Genomic DNA, 19,188 nt, shown 5'->3' on the forward strand with positions numbered 1-19,188 from the left:
CAACACGCCGACGTACATGTGATGGTCGTCTCGAGGGCCGTTCGCCGGTTCAATAGGCCCTGAGGGGATTCGGTTCCGATGACATAATTGCGCAAGTATTCATAGGGATACATCGCAACGACCAAGCAGGTTTCGCTACCTTTGATCGTTCTATCATTATAACTCTTAATTACAATGACTGGCTAATACTAATTTGGTCATGATACAATATTGGAACGAAAACGGGAGAGTTCGGTGATGCGTCGAAATCCGACAGGAGTTCAAGCGGACACATCGATTTATCTAATCTAAAAGCAAACGAACGCAATATAGGCCTCGAAGCAGTAACTTCTCGGTAAATTACTGTTAGTAATCGAACCGCATTGTAACGTTCGTATGTCATTTCACGACAACATTAAAGGCGTCCGTAACATATAGAAATACTCCTCGGCATTTATTTTAAGTCAAAATGGATACATTTATTATTGTGTACGGCTCATGATCACTAATGAGTTTGATAAGTTTGTAACTTTGAATTCTAAAACGTAAGCACGAAGTGGCAAAATCAGTTCAACCTTCAATCCAAAGCACACACTGGTCTTTTTAAGTAAAGTCATAACTTGTGATGGTTAAGAGGTCAATTCTAAGGTCATGAGGTCAAATCGTATAATAATACAAATAATATAATAATAATAATAATAATAATAATAATAATAATAATAATAATAATAGGCCTAATAATAATACAAATAACAATAATAAATAGGCCTACTATAATAAAGATATTATTTATTATGATTATTTACCATAATATATTAATAGCAATAACTTAGAACATGCGTAGGCCTATAAAGTGATACTGAGGCATTGTTTAAAGCAGTTTAAAGTAAACAAGGCCTATACACTTATGCTTCACACCTCAAGGCAATCAATCAACTTATCAGTCATCGAATGCACACCATCATCGCCATTATTGACAATTAGGCTAATAATACAATGCCAAAGACCGCATATTAAATACAGTACGGTACCATACATCATAATAAAATGAACAGGAACAAATACCAATGCATGCGCTTTAGGCCTATAGCTGTCTCTTATGGAAAGAACAGGAATCTGCGAGTGCAAAAAATTGTTGCAACCGGGATTCGAACCCGGGACGCATATTTTTTTTTATTCTGCAGTACACGTAAGCAATATAGATTTCTTTTAGCTATTCAGAACATAGAAAGCACACGATGACGTAAAAAGCAATCGCTCTCATCAAAGGGTATAAGCTCTGATGAAAAAACAGAGTCGAGTATGGACCCTCCTTGTGTGTGGAATAATGATGATGATGGGCTATGCCAGAAACAAATAAATAAATAAAGCCTAAATAAATCTCACTGAGGTTACAACCTGCTTAACTTTGATTTTTATGTTGTCACTTGCCTATGCAGCTACTTCGATAATATATATATATATATATATATAAATATATATATATATATATATACTTTGATATATATAGGCCTATATATATATCATATAGGCCTATATATAATATATTATATATAGGCCTATACATTACATATATCGCAAATGCTCGAATAACCGCCGATCTTGAATTGGCGCTTAAATAGAGTGATATTGCCCTGTGTGTAATGAAACACTTTGAGACACATGGTTTTAAATAGGTAGGTAGGTAAAGGTAGGAGAATAACCCATAACTTGCAGCGTCATTGTGCTGAATTGCGTATGCGCATGGTTCGTGACTACCTAGCAGCCGTAAAGAAGCGTTTCATGGTAGATACATGTTCACATCATTCCAACACGACAGGGGCTGAAATGAACCATAACATCGGGGTAATCCTCTACTCTTCCGAAAGATGCAATGGGTTCTTTAAAGTGTACATGAGCCAGATGTATATGAGGCCTACTGAACTACAGGAATACGTGAGCATAGAGAGCACCACGCCAACATTTTTTTTTATAAACGTCGCTCTCGAATAAGCGGCGCACTGAAGTCTCCACAAATTTTAAAAGCGCCGCGGCGCTTAATTCGAGCATTTACGGTAAATTAATATAAGCCTACATAATAAATTGTAAACGGTAAAGAGGAAGCATCTACGAGTGTGAAAAAAATTGCCGAATCCGAGATTTTCACCTGGGGAGTAATCCTATGCTGCTATGCAGAAGGCTTAACAATCTAGGCCACTAAGGGAATTTATTTCAACTCTTCAACTTCTTCTCGAACACTTATTCAACCAATAGATAATAAAAGTAAATACAACATAAGTAAATGAGATGATGGATAAAGAATAGCATACATAGAAGATCTAGATATATAAATCATCACTAGTAATCGACGAACACGTGAAACAGAGAACAACACGCCCTCTTGATAATTAACTTAAACGACAAAACGGGATCTCAGAAAGATACTTTTTTTATTATATAAAAAAAATACGACACTTAAATAGAAAAACTATAAACCATGTTGCTGTAATGCTTTATGAAGTATATGTATAATATTTTTATACAGACATATATATATATTATATACCTCCAGTATATAAACTCGATGATGAACGCCACGAGAGTGACATAATTATTGAGTTGTCCTATCCAATAATTCAAGTAGCGTTTGCTCTTATGTACTTGTATAAAAGCCTACTGTCAGAACACAGGTGGACCGCTATGTATAATATTATACAGATATTGCCTGTCTAGAGGTGTAATTTTTTTCTCAGGACTATATTTTCCCTCAGCGCTACGCGCTTCGGGAAAATATAATCCTTCGAAAAAAAAAATAATTCCCTCGGGGATATCAAATGTTATTATTACACCGATAGAAAGGCAATATCTGTTATATTACAAAGCCAAAAATAGATGCAAATAATTAACTGAACACATTACTTTAAATATCAAGAACTTTTATTTAACTTTTACACAATATCTGTCATATTACATAGCCAAAATACTTCATATTACCGTCACTTTTTAAAAATGTTTCTGTTGTAGTCCGTTGCGTAGCGTTATCATTGATCGTTTAGCCTACAATTCATCGTTTGCTCTCCTTACCTCACTCAGCGTAGAATGACCGGAGAAACGTAACTCGTTGAGCTCCGTTGCTGTGAAATTTTCAAATCAAGTAGGCTAGGCCTAATTTGATGATTCCTCGTCCTTACAATATTCACTGAGTGGGCCTACATTAACGGATGAATTCACAACAAATTTTGTACACCGAGAATCCTTTTCGTCAATAATTCTATCTAATTCGTCTTCGTCGAGAGATTTAAACTTAGGCCTAGGCCCCTATTTGAAGTCACCATTTACGAAGCGCTATGCTTTCCACATTCACAATTCATGAGCGATTATCGTGCGCTCGACTAGCATTCTACGGGCGCAATGCGGGTGTAATCCGGTGACGTAAGAGACCGGTCACTTTTCAAAGTTATATTTCCCTACCTACGGGGAAATATAACTTTTCCGATCCTTGTAGCGCTAGTCACGTGATGCCATTTCGACCAATCACGTACTCGTATTTACATAGGCTATGTAATATATTGACCTATTTACAGATGATATAATAGGCCTATATTATTTCTGCGATGACAATACATTTGTTTATTTTGCGATGAATTGTTAACTACAAACGTTTAGAACAATTTAATACAATTATTGTGGTGAACTCTTTCTTGTTTTGCTCAAAGAGAGGAACGAAATAAGAGAATATGAACTTGCTTCTTCTTATCGAGTCTATGTACTTCAAATTTTGCCCAGCCATAGCTAGACAAACTCCTGTTTTTGTCATTGTTGTATTTTCTGACGCATTGAAATGAAATATTCCAGCATGACCCTGACGGGGCTTACGCCTACAGCTAGACGAGCCTGTCGAAACAAGGGGTTAGAGGTTTGAGTATCATATCCAACGAAACAAAAAACACACGGTAGTAGTGTTGGGGAAAATCCGTTTAGAAAATTGAAACGTTTTATGACGCGAAACAAATAAATGCCATAATGACGTTCAAAGCTAAACCCTGTCTACTTCAAACTATTTTGGAGAAGCCAGTATGTCGCAGTGGTTATTAACACTTTGGTTCTTGTGGTCGGAGTTCGAACTATAGCTGTCTATTCTCCGTCGATCATGCTTCATTAGGCCTAGGCCTACTTGAAAATGTTGACGGGCTGTTAAGTGATTCACGTTGTTTCAGCATCAAAGCCGCAAAAATGTTTGTGGCTTTAAATAAAGTACTGTAATTTTAACCCCTTTTCTAGACTAGAAATTGCAAGTGAAGTGCTGGGAAGTACAACTGCATATAAATGTTCTTCGAACAAAATTATATGCGAGTCAAGTGAAAATAATGAATAATAAAATTATAACCAATAATATGAGACACGACCCATTGTCTATATTAGAACACTTCTCATTGGGTAACAAAGTCGTAATTTTTCCTTTTTGTAAAAAAGTGTCTATAGTGGTGAATTATGGTTTAGGTTTTTTTTAATAAAGTTTCAAAAATGTCTATGTATGTGGAAAATGTAGTTGATTACCAAAGGTTACAATTTTTATTTTGAAGACTGCATGGTCAAGGAAGTGTACCGGTACATTTTTTTATGGGGCAAGTTTCCAAGGGCGGGTTTTCTAGGGGCGAGTTGATTCTCTAGAGAGAGCAGCTAGCTCGGTCGGCTAATCTGGTGGTAGCCACTGTGTGTGCGCTGAACCGTGGAGATCTCTAGGTCACCGGTTCAATTCCCATCGCTGCCTCTCCTTGTGTTCTGTCTCTTATACACATCTAGATGTGTATAAGAGACAGTATCCATAACCTGTCTCTTATACACATCTAGATGTGTATGCGACATGCGGACGTTGGTACGTGTAGGTTAGTCTACAAACGTCGCCTAAAGTAATTGATTTTACCCGGCAGAACGAAAGAAGGAAACTCCGCTTTTCAGTCGTCTTAGGCCCTTGTTTTTTGACAATCAATGACCTTTTAGAGGTCAAATTGCTGTCAAGAATATGGATTGGCTGCTTCGCAGCAAATTGTACCCAGTATAGCATTCTTCAATGCCATTTTGGGGGAAGGGTGGAGAATGAAAGCAACAAAATAATATATTATAAATACTGTAATAGAAAATAGAATACGTCAACAAGTCAAAAAATCAGACGATGGCGAGGCTAGCTTTCGCGGCTTAACTACTGCAGTCGTTCGTATCTTGCATCCAAATTTACAACACCAACTACACTTGTTTAGAGCTAGGGATGGAATCCCGTGATTCCAGGCGTATTTTTGTTTAAATGGTTTCAGAAAATATTTTGGTTCAAGGCCTACCATTTTTTATAGAAGATAGTCCCCTACTTGGGCCTACGACGATAAGGCTTGCAAAATGATAACAATTAAAGTTATTATGACATGTAAATATAGCTATTTTTCTTCTTCAAAAGTAAATCTGAAAATAATCGTCTATAATGTTGTGCAAGTCGGTCAACGTAAATTAATATGCTAGTTCACGTCCAAGACAATGGTAACAAAAAACAATTCATAAAGATCACAAAGTAGCGGTCTGACACGAAGTACTTACAGAACGCTTGAATTATATTGACACTTAATAGCAACTAATGAACATACTAATCGTATAACCATTGTTTCGCTGGTGATTTCAACGTATATTAGTGTTGAGCTTAATATTATGAACTGTCACGAACATTCAAAGCAGTATATGATGTACAGTCATGGAGTTATAAATACTGAAGTCTTCATTCACTTAAAACATAATCGCGGGTAGAATGGTCGTTTGAAACTTTATGCATACATCAAACGTTTTACGTGTAAATTTGTAGTTTTAAGCACATACGCATTTCTTGACTTTTAATAAGAAACGAAATTTACGATGATATTTTCGCATTTGTACACACAACACCGACGTGACGCTGACCCACCAAGATGATCTTAACGCGGTGTGTTCTTGCCCGCCGGCGACTATTTTGGACCCTTGGAGCCAAAATATACATTATTAATATTCACCAAAAAAATTCAAAGATACAACGTGTAATACATAAATATACAATGTTCATTTCCGTTTCGTCTTGTTGACAGTTTAGTATGCCTGTTCATAGGAACAATCCTCTCCCTAATGTATTGCTATACGCGTTGCGATTCCCCTATTCAGAACCACTGACGAATGCAAAGAGAAATTAAACTTAATTTGACACTTACCAAATTATGCAACAGGGGATAAATGACGTACTTCTGACAAACTACCGTATTATGTCAAGTAACTTAGGCTTAAAGACTGTACATGTATTGATGTCCCATAAAAAAATACCCAAAAATATCCTAACATTTATTTTTGAAATTAACTTTTGAAGTACCGGTATGCATTTAAATCCATGGGCGTATGCCGGATGAAAAAGAATAAAAATACGGTGGTTTATCTTAGAAGTGTTTGATGGATGGGAAAATATGTGCTAAAAAATACTGTGCTACCAAAATGTTATTTTTTTGGGGGGGGGGGTGCCATATATAATTCTATTCTGGCAGCGCTAATAAGCAAGAAAGTTAATTTCCAGCCCTGAACATAACAATTATCAACTTGGCATAGAAATTAATGTATTTAATTATAGTTTTATAGCGAAAATGATAGAAACACTTAATTTTTCCATCACCCAGTAAAAATCTGGGTAGGCCTACACATTTTTTAAATTAAAAAATGTCTATATTCAAGTTAACAATACTAGTACTGCAAAATGAGAAAGTTTTTTTTTTGTTTTTTTTTTTTGTAATTTCGGGAGACAAAATACACCTTTAAACGCAGTACGAATTCTTGGTTGGGTTTTTCTGTCACTGCACAAGCTCTTATCATTAAGCCTAACTATGGGCCTGTCCCCGACAAAAGTAGGAAAAGCAAAGATTTTAATCATCATTATTTAACAATTTGATAACAATAAATCTAATCGCAATAAATGAATCAAGGGGTAAACGGTGGAGTAAGCTGCGTCATAAACTACCACACGTCATAATGTTCAGTTGTAAATAATCAGGATTTACAGAGGCCTATTTAAAAAATCACCAATAATAAAACTAACAAATATGCGACCCATATGACGATAGTTTTCAAGTTTTCTCGGGATGCTGCAGGATAAAAGTACGTGCATTATCACATCTCATGTAGGGCTATGGACCATCGTCACCACCAATATTAACACCAGACCTGGGCCGTATTATCTCTTGAGCGTGAACGTAGGTAACAAAATTAGCTGCTCACATTTCTTTAAGCTTACCAATCACACCATTCGTGGTATCAGTATTTATTTTACAAAGCCCACAACCTGTGGCTATAGATTTTACATTTGTGTTTCCCCCATGTTAGGACGACGAGCAAAAACTGTCAAATTATGTTGCAAAAAAAACCAAATTTCGGCGACGCTGATTGGTCAGTCTACTAGAATAAAAACACAGCGACAGTGTAGCCATTTTATGGAAACCAGGCTTTAGCCAGAGAGAACAGAACAAAATGAAGAAACCTCTTTCGTCCAAACACTTCGACTGATTAAAAACCTATTTCGTAGTCTGAACTGCGCATGCCCACATCAAGGTCAATCAACTTAAGCAAACATACACCATATGCACACAAAATAGGTTTATGTCGATTGACATTGGATACGGGCATGCGCAGTTCAGACTACGAAATGGCTTCGCTGTTAAAGCATGGTTTCCATAAAATCGCTGCACGTTATCGCCGACAGCTGTCGGTGACGCTGATTGGTCGGTCAAATCTGGGGAAATTTCCGATTTGCTTCGGTTACAACCAAGCAGTGTAATGATTGCAGTGAAAACACTATAGAGACAATGTACTGATTTTTTGGAAACCAGACTGTACAATGAATACCGTAAAACCTCGAATAGAAGCCCTGAGCTTTTTTCCCCCGACCTTTAGATGGGATGGGTTCTTTTCGAGATGGGCTTCTTCTTGAGATTTTTTGCAAAGTAAAGAAGGGGGTCTTTTTTCAAAAGGAATGCTGCAGATTATTACTACAAAACAATAATACAGCCACTGTAACATCAGTCTGTATCATGGAGTATACTAACCTGCATTAAATCACCATAAACCAAGTTACATTTTTTATGCCCTATTTTGTTTCTTTGAAATTCATGTACAGTGTATCCATCTTGGAAAGAAGCCCATGCTACCTTGTTTCGATATGGGCTTCTTTTCGAAGCTAATTGTGCAAACTTAAGAGGGAGGGGGGTGCTTCAATTCGAGATGGGTTTCTTCTCCAGATTAAGCCCATTGGATTTCTATTCGAGGTTTTACAGTATCTTAGAAGGTTAGTGGTTTCAATATTGGATCCCTTATTCAACTGACCAATCAGCGTCGCTAAAGGGGTCGGCGACAGCGTGTAGAGATTTTTATGGAAACCAGGCTTGAGGCGCCGACGACTGCAGGTGATCTTTGTCACATGATCCTTCGATCCTTCAGCAAATCAACATTTAAAACGGTATGCGTCATTTCGAAACATACGCTAGCACTATAACGTCGAAAAGTCAACTGTAGTTACTTTACTTATTTAGAGTATGTTCGTGTTCGGTAAGTACCAATGAAGCAAATATACATAAACTAGTTTACAATGGTCATTTTGCGTTGACGGTACACGCATGGGTTGATGGGATTGCACACTTGGGAAAGAGATTGTCAATTGCCATTCGCACTGTACACGGTCACACATTACCATGACAATTTTTTCTACTCAAGAAAATATGCTGAGGTTATGCTTCTCTCCCACACTCACTCATTACAAAGAGCTCCACAGCCTCTAGAATGAGGCATTGAGGGACTTTCAGCCTTATAAAAGTAATACCCTACATGGGCCCTACATTATTGGCCCACTAGGTTTACTCGTGATGACCCCGCAAAATATGGTCGAGGCATACCGGTAGCTCCCAGGTCGAGGTAATTCCTTTTGCGAAATGGAAGAATACGAACTCGCCACTAAAACGGGAATAACATTTAATGCCTACTGATTATTGGGCACGGTCCAACTCGGATTTTAATTGCAGTTTTCATTGGACCGATGCCATTTTTTTTTATGAGTGAAAGGCTTATGGCAATACATATACTGAACTGTATACGTAGGCCTATGTAATAACGTTTAAACATTAAGCTCAAGGCAATTCAACTAAAGGATGCACATCTTTCGCTCGCAAACATGGCACGTGCGTACAGTCCTTTGATCTTTACTATGGCAATCCGATACTAGTTGCGAGTACAGCCTTCAATGATCAGTGTCTATGTGTGCCATACGTTTTATGGTGTTAGCTAACTTACTATTTTATTAATTTTGAGTACTTTGCAATGTCTGTTACATCTGATTTCTTTTGACCACGAGCTTGTTAAGTGCTTTTATAAACTAAAATTTCGATTCGTGAAAATCGACCAACAAAATGAAAAGTTATAGCAAATGAAAATTCACGATTTTCATTTGCTATTGCTGTTCTTATATAACATTAAACTGTCATCTTGACAATGTTAGACCATGGAGGTATGGTTGGACTAAGGTGCACAAAACGAACATTTGAGTAGATACAGAAAATTTATTTATCTTTTCTGCGAAGCGAGTCTCATGAACCACCGGACACCACCTCAACGGTAAAATTAATGTTAAAATAACGAAAATAATTTCAGTTTAATGTTAATGCAAAAATTCATTAGCCAGTGCACGAAGTACGATTACCCTGGCAACTAACACACGCGTGGGTAATTCGTCATACGTTAATTATGGTTTGGTTGCTATGGTTTTTGTGACGATCAGAGTGTAGGGGCGCGAGGCGCGTAGAATGTCGAAGCCAGAGTTATATCCTTTGATGTCCAGAGATGTGCATCCTTTTGTTGAATTGCCCTGATATGATAAAGCCTATCCAACACTCAAGCCTGGTTCTCATGAGAGCCCTAGTATCCGGATGGGGAGCTAATCGTTAGCGCTAACCGTTAGCACCTGTGAGAGAACGCCCAATTGGTTATCGGTAACCGGATACCGCTAAAGTTAGCCAGCGCTATCGATTAGCAAGTTGAACGCTTTTATCATCAACCAATCACACGTACGCGTTTACAATTCCAGGTTCCTATTAGCCAGTGATTCGATCATCATATTCTTGGTATGCGGATTGGGATTTCAGGGGCGGGTCTAGGTTTACATTTAGGGGGGGGGGATCAGACTTTTTTTCATAACTTTTTTTTCATAAAAACGTCAAAAAAGGGGGTCCTCCCCGGGAAAATTTTGATTCTTAAAGGGCGGGAAATGAGCTTTCCAGACTTCTGAGTTTAAGTTCTTCAAAATTCAAGGGTTTGACCTCTCTTGAAAACGGTCAGGTAAACTTTCTCATTCTTATTACAGTAAATAGGCCTATTTATGTGTGTAAACGTACATAAGAAAAAAATTGAGTTGCTTACGTATTCTTTTTTCCATGAATGGATAACCCCAAAGAAGAAGGGGGTCCCTCCCCAGGAAAAATTTGATCACTAGATAGCAGGAAATGAGCTTTCCCGACTTCTGAGGTGACTTTTAAGTTTTTTTAAATTTGAAGGTTTTTCCTCTGCTTGAAAACGGTCAGGTAAACTTTTCATTCTTATTATTGTAAATAGGACTAGTAGCCCTACTATGTGTGTATGTACAGTACATAACAAAAATTGAGTCGCTGCATACATATTCTTTTTTCAATAAATCGATGAATCCCAAATAAGACGGGGGTTGGGGTCCTCCAGAGAAACATTTTGGTTCTTAAGTGGCGAGAAATGAGTTTTCCAGACTTCTGAAGCGCCCTTTAATCAAAATTCAAGGTTTTCCCCTTTTGTAAACTGTCAGGTAAATATTTATCATTCTTATTACAGTAAATAGGGCTATGTGTGTACCGGTACACAGAGAATTTTTTTTATTTTCTTTTTATTTATTTTTTCCCCAAGGGGGTCAGGACCCCCTGACCACCCCCACCCCAGATCCGCCAATGGGGTTTTTTCGTATAAACGCATGGCAGCTAACGGTTAGCAGGATCCGGATCCTGCTAACCATTAGCTGCCGTGTGAGAACATAGCCTAGAACATAGCCTCAGGCTGTGTTCACACACGGCAGCTAACGGTTAGCATGCAGGATCCGGATGCTAACTGTCAATTAAATATTTAAGTACAATACAGTTTTAGATGCTGTCCTTGTTTAGGACAGCATTTTTGATTGACTTAAAACAAAAAATACAATTTTTACATGTATGCCTATACCACAATAAAAAATTAAACACCAAATTATGCCTGCCCTTAGCTTATCCAGTAACTATACTGTACCGGTACCTTCCATACTTCTTTTAAAGAGCTTAATACTTTATATTCAGATTTGCTTGGACTGTAAACAGTAACTTAAGTATTTTATACATAGACGTAGGGCTCCACTATGTCATTGAAACACCATGTAGGTAACATAATGTAAATCTGCATCGTACTACTTCTGAATGAAGATGCTACATTAAAGCTGGTACATTCTCTTGTAACATCTAGAATTGATTATTGTAACGGGGTCCTTTATGGATTACCGGACAAATTAATCAAGAAGATACAGCTTCAGCTAAACACAGCAGCCCGTCTAGTCAAACAACTACCCAAAAGGACAGCACATCACCTACCCAACTCTCCATTGGCTACCAGTTAAACAGCAACTACCCAAAAGGACAGCACATCACCTACCCTTAAAACTCTCCATTGGCTACCAGTTAGACAGCGCATTGCTTTCAAAATTCTTGTTCACACATACAAGTGCCTTCATAATTCCTCCCCGTCGTATCTGAGTGACCTAATTCACCTTTGCTCAGCAACCTGTTCCAGAAATCTGCGGTCTACCAGTAGCCAGAATACACTTTTTACTCCACGGTGCCACTTAAAATACGGAGAGAGGTCTTTTCAGGTTGCGGCTTCTAAGCTCTTGAATGAACTTCCTCGCTCTCTGTTTTCAAGCAGAGCCTTAAATCATACCTTTTCCTTTATTTTTAATTTCATTTGTCTCTGTTTTCTGTTAATTTTTCACTTTTGTTATTAGGATAGGCTAGACTAGATGCCAACACTATTCGAGCACCTGTGAGTCATGTACCTGGATTGGATTGGAATTGGATTGGATTGGATTTATTCGGTGTAAACACCAAGAATAACCCACGAAAGTCTAGAAGAAGACTTATTTCCAGTTGGGTCCTTCTTGTGGTGATTGGACAGTACACCGGGAGACAATCCCCTACTCTTTTCCGAAGAGTGTATTGTGTTCTTTAACGTGCACATGGGCCATAAATGCACACGGGACCAACGGCTTAAACGCCTCATCCGAAAGACGGTGCGCTATGTAACTTGTATTTCAGCCCTCTAGCTGAAACACAAGGAGAGGCAGCGATGGGAATTGAACCGGGGACCTGAAGATCTCCACGGTTCAGCGCACACACTGTGGCTACCACCAGATTAGCCGACTGAGCTAAGCTGCTCTCTGCTTACCACTGCTTGTCGGTGGTCTCAAATTGTAGGTGAACGGTGCGATAGTGTTGGTTCCTTCTGCGTTAGTCTGTTTCAGTTGTTTATTTTAGTTTGGTTTGCTAAGGTGAACCTCTTGAATATATTTTATTTTCTGTTTTTCTGTTCAGCCCATAGAGACCATGTATTATGTGCCATATAAGTCTCCAACTGTTACCATCAATAACATAAATGATCATAAACGTCATCAAACATGCAGGTTGTACGATTCGTCGATTCAGAATTCAACTATCCTCTCATCGGTCGTCCTCTCCAGTTCCTGTATGGTTGAATCGGTGTCAAGGTTGGCGAGGGTGCCTCCGTCATACTGAAGTCAGGGATATGGCCGGGTTGGAAGGAAATCGTTTGATTTTAGTAGTACTCAATGAGAAGGTAATATGAACCTCATAACCTATATTAAAATATTGTCATTGTCACTTTTACTGAGTTTTAGCGTGTTATAAGGTGCCTCGCATGGGGGGGGGGAGGCAGTCGGCCCGGTCACCCCCCCCCCTAAATTATTCATTTTTTAATGGAAATATAAAGAAAATTATATTCAATTTTTTTAAAAGTGCAATTTCCCGCCATCTAGAGGTGCCATAATCACAAATGGTATAGATCAACCATCTGTCAAAGTGCCTCTCCAGCCTCCCCCCCCCCCCTCTATTTTGAATTAATTCCTGGATTCGCCACGTCACGGAGAACGAACGAAAAAGATGATCAAATAATGCTTTGGTCATTAGGCAGAAGAGTTCAAAACTTCGTCAACTAGAGACAACGTACGAAGTTATCGAGACTGAAAAGGGTTAAATACTCGTTAAATTGGCAGATGGGTTATGCTATTAAGTAGGTCGAATATAACGTCGCTACCTGTAGAGAACATTAAAATGGAAGTGCATTATTGTTCAGAGCTCTTGTTGGATTAGGAAGATGGTCGGCACAGAGAATGCAAAAAAATGGCGGGTGTGTTGGGCTTTGGTTCAGGGATACCGTTTCTGGAAAATCGTTTGCCTTTCTTTCTTTAGGCGAACGATTAGAAAATATGTGTAGTTTATAGACAAAGCCAGATGACCGCATAGCCTACTTCTGAAGATCGTCAACATTAATTCGACAGTGTAGAATTGCACAGCGACACGATGCGAGACAGATAACGTGATATTAATTGCGTAGGTTTATATAGTTGAACTTTCTGTTAATCGGTTCTACTGCTAGCGCCTGAGCTTAACGCACTATATGCATTAACAATGCAACGGTTATCGGAAAAATAGTCGAATCAGTTCAACACAGCATGGCGACGGTAAAACATAGACACGCATTATACCGGAAAGGTACAGGGTTTATAGAGCAATTCACAATACCTTGGGCCTACGTTTTTAACTATTCTGTAGTTTTAACCGTCGGCCTGAATCGATTTTGTAACTGCCGAGACTTGTGAAATGATTTATCTTTAGTCGTGAATCACTAAGTTGCATGTTAGCTCGGGAAGTACAATCTTACCGAGGGTATTAATTTCTTGAGAACGTACTTAGTGAATAAGTTCACGTCTCGGTATCATTTTGCTATACTGTATTCTGGGCTTCACATGACTTCGGTGTCAATCAACATGTTCCGTTTGCACGAAATATGTACAGTTAATGCACAAACCACGAAAAAAAAAATGTTCAGTCAGTCCATTTCACGCTTGATGCGGCGCATAGTCTTTGAAAGAGGGCTTATTCACCAGAGGCACTTCTCAGATCATTATTCGGTACAAGGCATAGTAACATCTGTCTAATATGAAAATGCATGAAGTGTAATAGCCGCACATAATAATACAAGAATATATACCGTGCCTATCATAAATTTCTTGTTAGAACAGTAAGAAAATAACAGCCATCTTCGGAGGTTTAAAACAATTTTACCTGTACCGTTTATACAGTAATCACAAACACTGTGTCACTAACCTTCACATTTCTGTGCAAAATGACCTTAAACAAACATCCACACGCAGGTAGAATGTACAAGAAATTGTAGTTTGATTCATTAATTATTAGTGCTATACAGGCAAAACGTTACTGTATTTGTTAAGGTTCTTTCATGCCTTCCCAGAAATTAAATAACAATAAACCGAACAATGTCTACGGTTTTATTAGATAGCACGTGACCGAACACGTGCAATTATTAGCTCATTAACTGCACCTAAATGAAACGAATTCCACGCAACATTAGTAACAATCAATTGTCACGTTCATAGAAACCTACTTCAAGAAAATAGGCCTACTGTAGCTTTAAAGTCGAGCACTCACTGCTGATGATTTTCGGTGGCAGTATGAACGGACCGTCGTTAACGATCCTTTGCGTGCGTCGTAACTTTGCGTTCTCAAGTCCCGCGTGAGTCGACGAACGTCGGGAGCTTTATATAGTAAGTGCCTAGCTTTATATAATCATATACGATTGCTGCAGTATTGTTATTTAATACAGGCCAAGGCAAATATTGCTTTGAAGTGACAAAAAATTCACATCATCGGTCTCATCTCCCTCATCATCATGATCATCACCATCGTCAGAAATATTGTCGCGCATTCTCATTTTTGCCAGTTATCTCTATGAGGTCGAACCACTTGTATCGAATTTGACGTCTACAACGTCGAAGGTCCATTTAGATATGAGGTACTGAGTATACGTTTACGATCCACTCGTGACAGTCTTGTCATGAAGGGTTATCTCTATGGTCGTCTTGTTCGCGTGGTCGTGGTTGTATTGTGATACTTTATCTCTTTGTGATATAGCTATAATATTGTTCATCTTCTAACGCCCGATGATTTGTTATCTTCCCTTCTGATTGTTACTATATATATATATTCAATTAATCCTGTTAAAACCTTTTGTATAGTGAATCGATGGTAATTTTGCCATGACATCTTGTCCTACTTATGAGCGCCTCTCCCTGACGACTGACGAGATGATTGGCTGAGTGGTAAAAGGGAGGTGCGCCGCAATCTACAACCATAATATCGGCGCTGGTTCGAGCGGCACGCTCGACTATGGTTCTGGAGGTGGAACAAGTCTCCGATAAGGACACAGTGGCTCGTGTGCAATATAAAGACCCAGTATATCGTTCGAGACGAGTGGGGGATACCCTATGTACTGGTACAGACAGCCAGTGGCGGTGCCAGCGGGAGGGGAGGCAGCAGGGCTTTAAGGCTCCCCAACGGACAAGTCAAGGCCCATCCCCTGTCGGAGATCGTCGGGCAGTCGGACTAAAAAATATATGAAAATAGGCCTACGCCAAGCCAACACAGTGTAATCATAATCAGAGTCATTTCTGGACATCCAGAGGTTCCTATTCTTCAAAAAATCTCATTTGGGAGGGGGACACCCTCTCAAACCCTTCCACCAGCTCGGGCCTACGAGCCCAAGTCTCCCTGTCGGACAGCTCAGTCCCCCACCCCAGAAAATATATTCTAGAGCCGCCACTGCACAGCCCCCTGTGGTGAACAATGCGAGTTAATAGTACCGGTTTAGCGGGTAGTACAAAGGGACCCTTAATGCCAAAGTCTGAATGTGCTACTAGTCCATATCATTGAGCATCTTGTTTAATGGATACCAGCGCTAGATGGAAACCTGTATACATTATTATTATTTAATATTAGGCCTTTTGATTTGCCCTTAGGCCTACGTGTTATATTATGCTATAGTAGGTGTAATACTATACTGTCAGTGGCGTAGCTAGAGGTTCAGGCGCCCGGGGAAAAAGTAGAAAATTGCGCTCCCCCTTCCCCCTTCTACCCCCCCCCCCCATTATAATTATAATATTTTGAAATAAATTGATATTGGTTGCACTGACTTTAAACATATCCGTACCATACATCCATATCATACACTGTCTAAATAACATTATTTAAACCCGAACTATTATTATTCTAGCTCTCATATGTTCTTTCTAACCAGGGGTGGCGCCAGGATTTCCCCGAGGAGGGTACGAGTAAGATTTCCTTGACGAGAGCAAGGAAGAGTGAGCCTTCCGAAAGTGGTCTAGGAGGCCGAAAATTTTTGACAATTTATGGGTATCAAAGGCTTATTTAATCGATTTTAGAGTCTACTAATATGTACAAAATACATATATTTTTTTTCTCCCCAACGAATTATGGTTTTTCTCCCCGACTGGGGGGGGGGGGGCGCAGCTATCCCCGAAGAGGGGCCTGGGGCCATCTCTGTTTCTTACCACTGAAACTGCATTACAATGTTCGGAACTTTGTATACAACTTTACCATTATATCCTTGTAAGGCTGTTGTAATTATCGCATACAGCTTAGTATTCTTATTCTCTCAATTTATCTTAAAGTATAGAGTCTTGAAAGTTGCTGAATTTTTAACATTATTTAAACCCACAACTGAATTTTGTGTGCTTTTGCATCAGCAAATAAGTTAGCAATGTTGTCTGCTTCATCACGCTCAATACTAAGTAGTGCCAAAGCAGATAGTCTCGCTTTTCCCATCGTGGCTCTGAGATATGGCAGGATGAGCTTTAGTCATGAAGTCATTACAGAATAGGATAAAAAAAAAACAAGAGAAACGGTCAAAATTGACTGAAAAGAAACCACAATCTATAAATTTGCCAATAAAAACAACTACATTCAGATTCTTATTAACTGGAAAATATTCATGCCCGACGACATGACGACATGTTTTTCTAAAAGTGCTTATTTTTTACTCTCATTCTCCAATTTCAGCGCCCCCCACCAAACCTGGCGCCTGGGGCACGTGTCCCCACCCCTTGACCCCTAGCTACGCCACTGCATACTGTAATACGTTCCACGTACACCAACCAGTTTTTATGTTTTAATCAGATTTTTGTAACAATGCTAAATCCAAATAATCATAAACTCACCAAGGCCAACGGCAGAATAAAAACCCCACCACAAACAGTGCAACTTGAATGAATGATTTTTACTAATATTCTCGTACTATGGGCCTAGGCCTATATTACATAACGACCATTATCGTAATGACCGATCGATATCGAGTAAGTTATATAATCCATAATTATTTTGCTTATTGTATTTGTTGTCAGAATATGGTGGGGGGGGGGTTGCAGTCTCTTTGTTTAATTGTAAAAAAAATATGAATTTTAAACGGGTAATCCGTATGCCACTTCAAAATGACCAAGAAGCGATCAAATAATACGGTACTGTATGACTATCTGTACCCATAGGGCACGTGCCTCGGCAGATTTCTTTGTCACGTGATCAGATTCAACAGCTAATGATTGCCGTCGTTCTGTTATGAATTCACTCCAGGTTTTGAATTGAAAAACATGCGTTCTTCACGTAGCATTCCAATTGATTGTTTGGACGTGCACCACTCGGCGCTTTCGTCTGATTAGCAACTCACGTTTCATGTTTGTAACCCACAGTACAGTACTTGGGATGTTAGATACCGTGTTATTTTCTCGGTCACTCCAAGAAGCTATGATGATGATTTTGCGAAAGACTAGGGAGCTTTAGACTCGACTTCCAGACTGCAGCATACGACAATATATTACGTGTTTTACATGTAAATATTCTATGTAGCTGATCCCAATCCAAACAAACAGATAGACCAGAAGATGTTTTGAAAGATTTGTCGAAATTCTCCAAATGTTTTAAAAGCCTTTTCCTATGAAAGAAATTGCGCTGTCGCACACGTTTGGCCATATGCAAAGCCCTGAGCAGACTCTCAAATTTTATTTGACAAAAACATCACATCATGGCCGTATATAGGTACATCATGACTATATAATAGGCATAAGACGGTTTTTATTTGTCGAAGACAATTCGATAGTATGGACAGAGCTGTAGAGGATGGCGCTGCCGCTGCACGAATGACACGAGGGTTAGTCCTCGATAACAATGGTGGCAAGGATAGGAGACAACCTTGTACGAAACCGGAAGGTTTATAAATATAGAAACATAAACACACAGTTCTACTGTTGTGCCACTATTGGAACATTCGAGCTAAAGTCATTCTGACCTGAATCTGAACCCCGTACTTTTGTTATCATTAAACGTAATTATCGTTTTATACTTGATGCCATCACTTCATAATACACTATAATCGATGGATGCCTTTATAGAACAAATCTGCGTCTAACAATGTAACACGCGACAATAAATAAAGGAATCAGGTAGGCTTAAAGAAAGGTGTGTGACGGCGTATCAACACGGCATGGCAACAATCACATGCCTATACCACAATACAAAGTTGGATGATTAATCAAAGAAACAACAAATAAAAGAACAATAACAAACATATTCACAATATTGTTGCAAAAAAAGCCAGCGTAGTGCTAGAATTCAGGTCGGTTGCGTGACACTAAATCGAGCGAAGGCATCACAGCTACGCCGCCTGCACACGATGTTGTAGCCTCAGGCGCTGTTTTAAGTGGCACTAGCGATCAGATTTAAAATCCAGTAGAATTTGGCACAATAAGAACATGCACAAAGCTACATTCTTATACAGATACATACATACATACATACATACATACATACATATATACATATATACATATATGTATATATATATAGGCCTATATATATATACAGTATATATTTACATATTTATATACATGCTATATAAATACATACACAGGCCTACATACGTTATGTATATATAGGCCTATTATATATATATATATATATATAAATCATATATATATATATATATATATATATA

At 38.7% G+C, this 19,188-nt stretch overlaps 1 protein-coding gene across 1 annotated transcript in view; it reads right to left on the minus strand.

The window, feature by feature from the left end:
* LOC117121846 (methylcytosine dioxygenase TET2-like) overlaps positions 1 to 19,188 on the minus strand; it is an 80,218-nt gene that overhangs the window by 59,082 nt on the left and 1,948 nt on the right. The gene's annotated exons all lie outside the window — the stretch shown is intronic.

This window comes from Anneissia japonica, unplaced genomic scaffold (genome assembly GCF_011630105.1).
Source record: "Anneissia japonica isolate Jap-2015-1 unplaced genomic scaffold, ASM1163010v1 scaffold2392_len1475705_cov187, whole genome shotgun sequence".
NCBI classification, from domain to species: domain Eukaryota; kingdom Metazoa; phylum Echinodermata; class Crinoidea; order Comatulida; family Comatulidae; genus Anneissia; species Anneissia japonica.